The 12,103-nt window shown below is 42.2% G+C and overlaps 1 protein-coding gene across 2 annotated transcripts in view; it reads right to left on the bottom strand.

Moving 5' to 3' along the window:
* FAM189A1 (family with sequence similarity 189 member A1) overlaps positions 1-10,879 on the bottom strand; it is an 86,461-nt gene extending 75,582 nt beyond the window's left edge. The window contains exon 1 of one of the 2 annotated variants that reach the window (XM_041469068.1): positions 10,779-10,879. The gene's annotated coding sequence lies outside the window, so the exon portion shown is untranslated. The remainder of the gene's footprint in view (positions 1-10,778) is intronic. The other variant, XM_041469070.1, reaches the window with a different exon arrangement.
* Positions 10,880-12,103: the final 1,224 nt, after the last annotated feature.

The raw sequence follows: 12,103 nt of genomic DNA, 5'->3' as shown, positions 1-12,103 counted from the left end.
TTCCTGCCCATCACTTTAGGTTCACAAACCAGTGATGGGCACGACTGAACTCTCCAGACAAGCCTCACCTAAACTGACAGGTCCTGTCCCTGGGGACCACTTTTCCTAACAGCTGGTTTGATATTTGGTCTTTCAGACACTTGGCTCACAGGAAGAGAAAATCCACCAGTTCCAGAAGTGAGGTCCAAAGAAAGCTGCCAATCTCCTTCCAGGGAATCACTTCCTTAACTGATGGATTTACTCTTTAGCTAAAAAACAAGCTATGTTAAACCACGACAGAAGGTCAGTGAAGGAAGATGAGCACATGGTCTCTGGCAGACACCAAATGCCACCAGATATTGGTGTGATATTGGTTATCCTTATTATCTGTGCAACGCTTTATTGTTTGTACTGTCTTTATTGCTTTTACAGTAAAGGTTCTTCTCCACTCAAAAGGCAAATATTACATACCAAGAGAAATAAGCCTGTCAAGCCACAGTGTAAGTATTTGAAAAGCTCAAAGGAAAAGCTGCATTGAAGATTTAAACTACTCAGGTAGGAAAGAAAATATTTACTGAATTAACATGAACTTCAAAACCAGACAGCAATGTTTTAGTATTGTTCCTAGTTACTACTTATTGATATTTCACAGGATCTCAAAGTATGGTCTGACTGTGAAGCTTTATTCCAAATTTCAGAAGGAATAAAGAAAAAATTTTAAGGGAGGAAAAGAAGAAGTTCTAAATGATTATAAATTCCTTAGGCCCAGACCAATATACCTCACACAAGAACAAACAGGACAAGAGTTTCCTGTTAGGAACTCCTTAAAAAAGCAAATGTCTCATCTTGTACCAGAACAAATGTGAAGAATTGGTTATGTTGAGGACTTAAGTCTCTACATTAAATCTGACTCCTACCTACCACAACATTACTTCTGTCCTTCTGAAAGGACAACCATTCCTGGTTTGTGCATAGAAGGCAACATGGACAAGATGTTAACGTCCTACCCAGAGTGGGCAGCGTTGCCAGGCAGACAAAGTGCACCTGCCACCCCATCTGTGCTGCCCTCACTCTTCTCTCTGGTCCCATGCAGCAGGTTCTGGGGCAGGAGGGGCAGAGATGCATCAGAGAAATCATGGGGTGCAGCTGGAAGGGAGTCCTGCAATGACAGACCCAATGGTAATGTGTGTCCAGGGCAGGAGCCATTATCCTACATGTATTTTCCTTCCCTCCCCAACTGCCCCCCACTCCAGTGTTTTGTGGATTGCCTTGTTCTGGTTTTAATGTTACTTTGAACATAAAAATTATTCATAATACTCTGATGTATCTAAATAAATCTCCGCTCCCTAAGTCAACATTTTTCAAGTATCCTTTATAACCAAGTATTTGTTGCAAACTCAGATATATTCTTTTTTGATGCTTCCTTTTACTCTTTAAGTGTAATGAAAATTTATTTCACATGAAAACTCTATTATGTTTAAAACCACTGCAAAATGAAAACTCAGATCTAGCACTTCTTGAATTAACATTGCTTTTTGGAAAGCAATTTTCAAGGCAGAAAGGACTACAACAGCATCCATTTGGTTTGTTCTCATTTGCAATAAACACAATAACCTTTCAGATACAAATCATGTTTGTATAGGCAAGCAAGAGGAAGCTCATCTGTTCTTCATCTAAAGATCCTACACTTTCATTAGGAGTTTTCTAAATGCATTTTTTGTTTTCAGCTCATGAACATAAAAACTGAAACTTGCCACAAGAATGTGTAAGTGGTCCTACACACCCCCAGAAAATTTCTGTTTAGGAGGGAACATGTAAAGGGTCAAGTCCAGTTTGATACTCTGGATGACCTGAGACACATGAAACAGACTGAGCTCCCTTCACATCATCACAAACACAGGACAGCAGCCTTTGCACTGGAGAGTGTAATTTTTTTTTTTAGACATATATTTCACAAGTTTTCAAAAGGTTTTGTATTTAAGCCTCGGGAAAGACAAAATTTGTTTGAACTACAGCTAATTTCAAGATATGACAAAACCACTTTCTACCAAAGTTATTTCCAGAATGACACAGCAGTGTCACACTTGTTCACAGCACCATCAAAGTTCTTGATGAGTGTTTACAGAGTCAGAACTTGAAAACCTCTTATTTTAGTAGCATTAGTCAACAAATGCTTTCACAGTATAACAAAGGAAAACCATTGAGTTTAACTGCTCTGATAGAGCCACGCTCACTAGGATGCATAATAGAGAGATAATGACTTGCGTTTATTATTGATAAATCATGTTGTCCCTTGGCTCTTTACGTTGAGTGCTCAGTGCTGGTTGGGTGTTTTTTGGTTGTTTTTAACTAGAGAGTAATCTTAATTTCTTTAGCAGTGAAAAAAATCTGTCGCACATCTGAAAAATAGCTGCAAACAATTTTTCACACAGATTAAAAGAGTTTTTTCCCTGAAGAGAGTGAATACAAAAGTGGCAGCATAAAGCTACATGTTTATTATCTCTCCGTGCCTCTGGATTAAGTGTGTTCAGTTTAAAATCACCTGTTTTTATCTCTCTGGCACTGAAGGCTTATCTAAAATCTTCAGATTAAGCTATGCTCTTTTCTGCTAAAACAGTAGCAAAAAAAAAAAATCTCCTAAGTACATTATACCCACACATGAAAATAATTCTGCTGAGATTGATTCTTCGTAAGTGACAGAAATAACAAACCTGTATAGTTATCAGTGAGGACATTATTTGCTGGTTCTGCAGAACAGAAATTACTTTCAGAAAGAAGGAAAGTTCATATTCAAAAATAGCAGTTTGCAAAGTAGAGTAACTCCTACCTTGTAAATTAGACCCAAAAGTTTAAAACTGTGCTGTTGTTTCAACTACCCATGTTTAAATCAAGCTGCTATAAAGATCAAAAATCCAAGTGTTAAATTCAGTTTGCCTCCTTTAAGCAAAATATACATATTCTTCAAAGTGTTTACATTTTCTCATTTTTTATCAGAATACTTTTTAGAATATTGTGAAATTACTCCATTTTTTTTAACCACAATCTATTGGAAAACAATGTCACAATATAAGTGATGCAGCAGTAATTCAAGTAAGTAATTCTCATTTACTGCAAATTAGCTGAAAAGTACTCCACCTACTCAAGGCCCTTAAAAGTAACACACCAAGCACTGGCATCTGCTCCTCAGAGCTGGCTATTTTAATCTGCAGACCTGCACCAAACTACCAATGTAGATGTAACCAGGATGGAGGAAAATTCTGCCCAGCACGAAGCATTTCTAGTCATTTGTAGGGAGCTCGCATCCTCTGCACAACACAGAGCTTTCAGATTGGCCTTACAGGTTTTACCTGAATTACCAAATGGAACACGAGCAGATCTGTTGGCAAAAGAATCCCACGCCAAGAGCTCAGCGGTGAGAGCACCCAGCCCAAGCACTCAGGGAGGAGTGACTCTTCAGACAGCTCCGGTCTGGCCACAGACTTGGCTCCTGCCAGCACTCAGATTCCATTCACTGTGCTCTTCCAGCTCATCTTCTGCCCCCATTCCGCCCCCCAGGAGCCAGGGCTGCGCGCTCTGGGAACAATCCCTGGTGTGCAGGAGCACACACACCACCAGAACGAGAACACCGATACGGACACATCCACAGACCACCAAAAATAACAATGACAAAATACACTGCGGACAGGACTGAAGTTTCAAACAGCACAAGCAAGAGTTTTTGAAGGAATTATCCACATAGTCCTTACAAACAGATTGTAAACCCTCTGTTTATGGGGTAGACAGTGATTCTGTGACTTTGCCAAAGATGGAAGACTAAGCTTCAGGGCATTTTGATCCTAAAATATTGTCTGCACATAAGCTAGAATGCTCCGAATGTATAAATGTTCCTCAATTATAAATTCCCTAGTTTTGTCACATTTGCATAACACTCCTTTAAAGCAATGCAGTTGCTCCCAAAGAGATGAGGTAATGACCACACCACCTGCTTCTAGAAGAGTAGCTTTCTCTAAATACACCACTGAAGTTGTTATATTCCTGTAAGTTACATATTTCCAGGCAGTTCACACCTTACACAGTCCCATTATCTGTTCTGCCCTTGGATCCCAGAAGGCACAGGAGTGAGCAGAAAAATGAATTGTGAAAGAATAGCTAATTAAACATGATAATTCACAACTCATTCCTTTAGTAAGTCACAAAATAAAACTAAAATGAAGGTATACTAAGTTCAGCAGCTGCAAATAACACATTACTTACCTTAGGAATTCCCACTTCCACCAAGGTACTTCGCTCTGTCCAAGTTTCTCAGCAGGCTTAACCTGTTCCTCACAGCTAGTTCTCATAAGTTCCTGGGCAGTATTTTCTGTCTTTTACACCAAATGCTCCTACATTTCCAGCATTAAAAAAAATGGCTGGAAAGGACAACCAGCATCCAGGAAAAATATTTTATTCCTAAAGAGACTGAGACATACACCTGTCTTTCTGCTACAGACAAAACCAAAAACAAACCCACAACAAACTAACTAAATACTGTATGCTGACAACAATAAGAGACATACTCAAAATAATATTTTTATTCTGCAGTCTGGCTGCCTACAGAAAAATAAAGACTTCAGAATGCAGGTCACTTATAATAATATGGGATTAATAAAAATGATGCTAATTCTTCCCTACAGACTGGACACCTCCTGCTCCTTATCATAGTTATCTTTGCTTTCTTCCATTACTCCTTCCTGTAACACAGGAAGTTTTTAAATTAAATTGCTCTTAAGGCTAAGGCAACAGAACATACTCAGAAGCAATAAAAGCTGATGTGCCTCATGAAACAAATAATGTTACCTTCCGTGAGTCTGCTGTTCTCTAGTGCACTGTCTAGGAGACAAAAAAATCTCAAGGTTGTACTTAGCCCCAAATCCTCAGAAGTTACAAACAGTATTTTACTAGGCAACGGTTCAAAGAATTAAAAAGGAATGCTGTCATCTTTCTAACTGTTCCTCTGTCCAGCTGATTTGCTATCATTCCATCAGGATATGGAAACAACACTTTCACCCATGAATGCCCTGTTCCACAGCCCTGACAGACTCCACAAAGCACAGAGGATGCACCCAAGGCTTCCCAGCTCCTATGTTCTGTGATGTGTCTGACCTCTTCTTGTGCACCAATGCCACAGGTTTTACTGGCATCTATAACAGCCTCATGGGTTTTCTGGGTTGGATGTTTCTGGGTTTTTTGTCTGCCACACAATATTGTCAGGATGTAAACCCAAGAGTGGTAAAAAAATTTAATAATGATCCATCACCTAGACAAGACACATTGCAATCCTTGTGCATTTTGTGAAGGCGAGAAGCAAGCCTGTGCAGGTGACTGGTTTTTTTTACCAACATTGTGTACCACAACTCAAATCCCTAGCAGGCTTCCTCAGACACAAAGTTCCAGACAGCTGCCCTCCTTCCACAGACTGCTCACATTTCAAAGCTCTGACAAACTTCCAAAGGGAAGGAAAGAGGTGCCTGAGGTGTTAGGAAATCCAAAAAGAAGTCAGAAAAAACCCAGAGATGGTAGATGGTAGTTAATAAAGGATGCAGTGGTACACAGTAACAGATAATGCCTCAAAGAATCAAAGTTCATGTAATTCTTTTTCAAGTGTCTATAACTGAAGGTTTCACTATTTGTAACTAAAACTGTGACTGCACCTTACAATTAATAACTGAGGAGTTAACAGCGATCAGTGAAACGTGATAGTACTACTTTCTCAAAGGTATCATCCCACTGAGCAGCTTTTATTTTGTGACTATCATACTGGCAAAAATCTACCATGACTTACTAGCCAGACTGCGAAGAGGCAAAAGATTACCAAGTTACGTTTTCAAGTCATTCATTTCCTGATCGTCTCAATTTCATCAAATTGAAGCAAGGAACATCAAAGTAACTGCCCTAGTGAGTGGATGCATCATCTCTCAGGAATGACATAAGATCTGCAACAGCCACATAGAGAAATCAGTTTCATTTGTTCTGTGGGCTTGACTATTTGATAATCTGCATTAGAGGTCTGATAACTCTCCTGAAATCTTTTTCTCTGTGGAAATTTACCTACCCAACTCCCTAACCAGCAATACAAACTCCTCCAAAACAAGACTGAAAGTGAATATTTAGAGATATAGAACATTGGCTGAACCAGCAGCAAACTTCACAGAATAACAAATTGTCTGCAATAAACTAATCATCATGGCTATGAGCCCACAGATTTGGAATCTAGTTAGAACAATCCTCTGCAGAGAAGGGATGTGGTCACATACTCTCACCCAGAGTTTCCTCCAAGAAAGCTGTAGGCTGAGCTCTCAGGCTGTGTGTGTTAACCAGGAGTACTCAACCAAGCAATCCATATTATGGATTCTCATACTCCCAGAGAGGATCCAGAGCTCTCTGAGCACACTCAGAAGTACAGAGGACATTTTGTGAAAAACCACCCAATAACCACAGAGTTAGAGTTCCATTTATACCTACAGCAGGGGGACAAGAAAGCTGCCCTTGGAGCCCTAGACATGAAATGATCATCTCCAAGACAAATAAACAAACAAATGTGTTCCAGGTTGTCCTGGTTCAGTGAACACTGGATCACACCACAGGAACAGTGAGGTTACCTTCTCCCAAGGATCTTGGCTTTGCTTTCACAGTCACACTGTTGGCAAGAGGCTTCTCATGCAAAAGTTCCTTGCCCCAAGCTACAACTATCACTCTTCTCCTCCTGACTATCCACAGGCAATAGTGGAAAATACCAGAAGAAGACAGAACAGGGGAAAGGAGGAACGGGAAAAAAAAAATAAAAAAAGCTGAAATGGAGAAGAAAACCACAATTGCAAACAAATTATCTTTATTGTCATCTCCCCTTTACTTCCACAATGACTTTTTACAGGAACATGCCAGGACAACCCGCTGCATGTGAGGAACAGCCAGGGTCACAGACAAGTAGAAGTTCTCAAAAGTTAACTCCTTTAAGCACCACCTGAGGTTTTTAAACCTATTTTGTACAATGTCATAAAAAAAATACAGAAAAGACTCCTACATTCAGCTTTCCCAGTCAATAAAGTATATAAGTATATAACATATTTTCCATAAAAGAAAAGTTGGGTTTGAGTTCACACCAACAATCTCCCTTTATATCTGTTTCCTTTTTCAAAGAGCACAAATAAGCACATATTTCATGAACGTTGAAAACATTCTACATTAAAGATGCTTTTAAGCCAGAAGAATTGATCTGCTCTGAACATGGGATATGGATGAAAAGAGGCACAATTGAGAAGAAACTTAATAAAAAAGAAAGGCAGCACAAGGTCTTCCACAAGACCATACACAAGAACACAACTGCCAAGAAACCACACATAAAAAAGGAGAAAGAAGAATACACAACAATTACTCTAGTGCCACAGTAATTTTAGAAACGTGGGTCATCTTATGATTTATTTTATTATTTTATTAATACTTTGCTGTACTAAAGAGAACTCTGGTCTCTAACGAAACCTAGTAATTTTCTTAAATCAAGATGGGGGTGTAGCAGGATAAACATCTTTCTGCAAACTTCTAAATAACTTGAAGAAATGACTTCACAAAGCGAGATTTGCTTTTGCAGTCACACAACCACAGCTCCATCAGCCTGTGGTTTGCTGCTGTCCCAACACTGACATCCTAAAGGGCAAAGGGGGTACAAATATTTTCTCATATTCAAGCAACTATGGACCTTCAGGAGAGATAAAAAACCTTGTCACTGCTTATATTTCCACTGATCTACCAGAATAGCCTAATTTTGAGACTTATCCTTCCATGATTAAATGGGGCTAGTACTCTGTTCTTGATGTTCTTAACAGGATCAAAGACACTTATGTTCATTTCCCTCACATGAAAAAATATTTTCTTTTACCCAGTTGAGAGAATGTGAAGAAGAAATCACCATTTTCTCAGGAAACTGCAATGGGAACAAGCTGCCAAGCATTTCAGCACACAGATTGCAAGGTCTTGCCAATGAATGCTGCCTATGCAGAGAATTAACCAGTACCTGCTTTCCTTCTGCTCAGTGTGAGGTTGATTCCAAGTAATTACCTTAAAAATGTCTTAATACAAAATATATAAAGATAAAAAGTATCTTCCTAACATGATGCTATGAAAGATGAACTGTTTAAGGTATGGGATGATGCTCAAATAAGCTCTGAACTCTTCAAAGTTTCATGGAAATTATGGTGCCTTGTTCTTTAAATAAGCTCTCACTAATATGGTCACTTGATTTGACTTCAAAAAGAAAGTGAGAAATCAGAATGTTTCCTTGCATTTGATTACAGAACTTTCTGGGAGTCTAATATGAAGCCTGATCTATTTTTATTTTTTTTCAATCAGCTAGACTGCTACAAACGCTAGGAAATTATTTTCAGAAACATTTGAAATAGTCATAACTAATTTTTGAAGCCTTCATTTATATTGACAGGTCATTTGGTGTCAAAAACTGCAGAGAAGTATCAATGCTAAGACTACTCTCTTTTAGGATGTGCATTTCTAATGACTAAAAACTACAGTATACCACATAAACACACAACAAAATAGATTCAGAATTTCTGCTTTCATATCAAATGATTCAGTTATTTACTTCCAAGAAGTGAGGGGGAAGTTGTGTGAAGGCAGTGAATATCTATGTCTGATTTTGGCACCAAATAAAGAGGGGAAGGACAGTTCCATTCTTTTTCTCTCGTGTCACTTAAACCCACCTGTATTTATTTCTTTAACTGCATTTTATAGAAGCAGGCTAAGACTGTTGCTCTTCCACGGAAACATTTTTCAGCTGTGAGTGATGATATATTTAGTATTTGTTAAAGCCACTAAATACCTCAAAGGGCTTTTAGAAAAGGCTGTGTAATCAACTAACTTCAAAAAGTTCTTTAGGGCTCATCATGCTTCAAAAACTGCTCTATTTTCTCTTAGTTCTTGAAACTTAGAGGTAAGGATAATAGGAGGAAACTAAGTTCATTCTAATGCTCAGACTGATCATTTATAAGGTAGAATTATTTCTTTAAAAAGTAAACTCTTAGTTTAGGAAACAAGGTACACCTGCCTCGTTCTGACAACACAGGAAAATAAGGCCTTTAAGTCAGCAGTCCTGCAATTCCCTGAGCCTTCCACCCGTTCCACCACAGGCTGGAATCACAGGTTTGGTGTCTCTGGTGAGCAACTGGCATGAAACCTAAGTGGGAAACATATTTTCTGTGAAATACACTGAACAGAGAGAAGAGTAGGAAGCATCCACAGTAAGGAAAGCCTGTCTTGGAGCAGAACAATAACCACCAGAAGTGTCTTTGCACACAGAACACAGGAGGTGGGGAAAAGGTGCTATTGAAAAAGTTGTGTTTACTGGAATCCACAAGCAGTTATGCATATTCCTGCTCACTCTGTCAAGGTAAGAAACAAAGGCTGCCTGAGCTGTGTTGGTTTAGTAGCACATTAATATGTAAGCAGCCAGATTCTGAACCTAAAATTCACACCTCATCACAACAAATAATTGCATATTATCTTGCAGAGGATCAAATTCAATAGAATGACTATTACAACATCAATGCTATTAGTGTAAACTCATATTTCTTTTCAAGACTAGAATAAAATACAACAAAATCAAAAAACATATCTAAATAATTAATCCAGAACTAAATCCTTCTGCTCTGAAGGGCTCAGAAAAACAGCAATATTCTGCATAAGAGCATATGAAATAGTTTAAGGATTTTTTAAAACTACACCATTTCCACCTCATGCTCAGAAGGAAATAACTGAAAATATTTTATCTAATTGTCCTGGTTTCTAACAAGCACGTTTCAAGTTGAAAACTCTCTGGTCCGTTAAAAGAGCTAGAGTGACATAATTGAAACCAGTAACGCATTAAATTAAATGGAGCAAATCTTCACCAATAACACAGAGTCTGTTACCAGTGCCCTCAGAAATGCCTAATTCTTCATAAGTGTCAAGCCCCATTTCACTGCTTATGAGAAAAACTTCCATGAAGCAGGATTATCCATGTGTGTGTCCATGTGTGCGCTGCGCCCACACACAGATGCAGCCACTCATGATCAGCGCTAAATGAGACCACCTGAGTCAGACTCTCAACTCTTTTTTGTTGTTTTTTCTGGGTTGTTTTTCTGTTTGTTTGTTTTAAATTTGTGCCAGCAGGACACAATGGAAAGTGACCAAGGATATCACAAAGGATCGCAACTTGGCGCTCAGAACAAACAAGCTTTTCCCTCAGAGCAGCAGCCTGCCCTGGGGCGAGCCCCAGCCTCCCTCAGGGCTCTCGGGTGCCCCAAAGCCACAGCCTTTCCAGCCCTCCCGGCGGAACTCCTCCATGCCGTGTGTGTACCTTAAATCCCACTGTGCTCGTCCCGTTTGGTCACCTCCTGCACCACACTGGCTGGTGGTGAATTTGCAGCCGCGCCAGACCCTGAGCGCCGGCCGCGTCTCAAGGTGAGCCCAAGTCAGCGCCGATGGAACGGGCACCGGCGGCTGAGCCAGCGCCAGAGGCTCATTTGTCATCGCAACTTTCACCCGTTGATAAAACCCCATCCACCTTGGCCAGCCCTTGCAAAGGGGAGGTGGAAGTGCCGGGGCAGCGCCGCAGCCGTGCCGAGCAGGGCGCAGCCGATCGAGGCGCTCACCTGCCCGCCTCAGCGCGGGGAGGGCGCCGCGGCCCGCAATCGCCGCCGCGTCCCACCTGTCGGGCGGCCGCGCATCCCTCAGGCGCCGGTCCCGCCCGCCCCCTCCCGCGCCCCCCGACTCACCGAGAAGCCGGCCCAGAAGGGGCAGGAGTGGCGGACGCGGGCCGAGGTGGTGAGCGCCAGGGCGGCGAAGCTGACGGCCACGATGAGGCAGCCGAGCACCATCTGCGTGACCCCCAGGGCCAGCATGGCCCGCGAGCGGGCGCGCTGCTCGCGCAGGCGGGACAGGCTGCGGGACAGCGCGGTGGGGCTGACGCTGGCCGGGCGCGCTCGCTCGGGGAGCGCCCGAGCCCCGCCGCGGCTCCCGCCGCCGCCGCGGAGCGCCCGAGCCCCGCTGCCCGGCGCCTGCCGCTCCGGGAGGGGAGGGGAGCGGGGGAGGGCTGTGCACGGCCAATGGCGGGCGGAGGCAGCGGCCGGAGCATCGGCGGCGGCCGCCGGCGCTGCGGGCTCGGCGTCGTGTGCCAGGCGGGCTCCGGGCGAGGGGCCCGGCCCGAGGCCCCCCTGCAGCCGGACAGCGCCCCGAGCCGCCCCGCTCCTGCCGCCGCGGCCCTGAGGGCAAAATCGCTCCCACCTGGGCTTTGTGCAGCAGCGGCACCGGCAGCCTCCCCCGTGCTCTGTGTGCTCCCGTCCAGCGGCGGAGGAAGGGCAGGGCTGGGTCGCAGGTCTGTGCTGGAGGCATCTTGAACGTTTATTTTTTAGGGTTTTTTTTTTCCCCCCACAGCAAACCATAACCAAGTCTCAGGTGCAGCATCCCCAGTAGCAGAAACACATGAGGCTTCTAATTATAAAAACTTCCCAGCCCTGCTGGTGCTGCTGCCAAAGTGGTCCAGCATGGTAGGGCTGCCCACCGCACCTGAAGCCACTTGTTTGCAGGAGGGAAATCCCAGCAATTAGGTATCGACTGCAAACAGCTTGGCCTGCTCATGAAAAACACACAAAGAGAACCCAAACCCCAGGTAATCATCTCACTATACTGCAGAATAGTTTAGGCAGTAAAACTATGCCAAGATTAACATGTTTGTAGCACCATAATCTACTAAAATAGTATTTTTTTTAAATACAAGAATTGGCACATGTTGTCTACATATCTGTAATTCTGTGATATTCACAAAAAAAAAAAAAAAAAAAAAAAAAAAAAAAACCTCAACCCGAACATCACATGTACACCTGGCTTAAAACTTTGTATTTGAGGCTCTTTTTCTTTTCTTTCAGGAACTTTTCTTAGCATTAAATAGTTTCCTGGGGAGGTTGTAGTGAGGAAGTGTGCCTTGGTAGGAAAGTGTCAGAGTAAGTTCCCTCTTTTCATACAATATCCAGATGTTTTGCTGTATCAGAAGAACACAAAAAAGCTTCTGCTTTCAGCTTAATTCACTATGTCACACAACATC

Source organism: Pyrgilauda ruficollis, unplaced genomic scaffold (genome assembly GCF_017590135.1).
Source record: "Pyrgilauda ruficollis isolate IOZ18807 unplaced genomic scaffold, ASM1759013v1 scaffold23, whole genome shotgun sequence".
NCBI lineage: Eukaryota > Metazoa > Chordata > Aves > Passeriformes > Passeridae > Pyrgilauda > Pyrgilauda ruficollis.
Note: the sequence above shows the minus strand (reverse complement) of the source record. Positions and strands in the feature narration are given on the sequence as shown.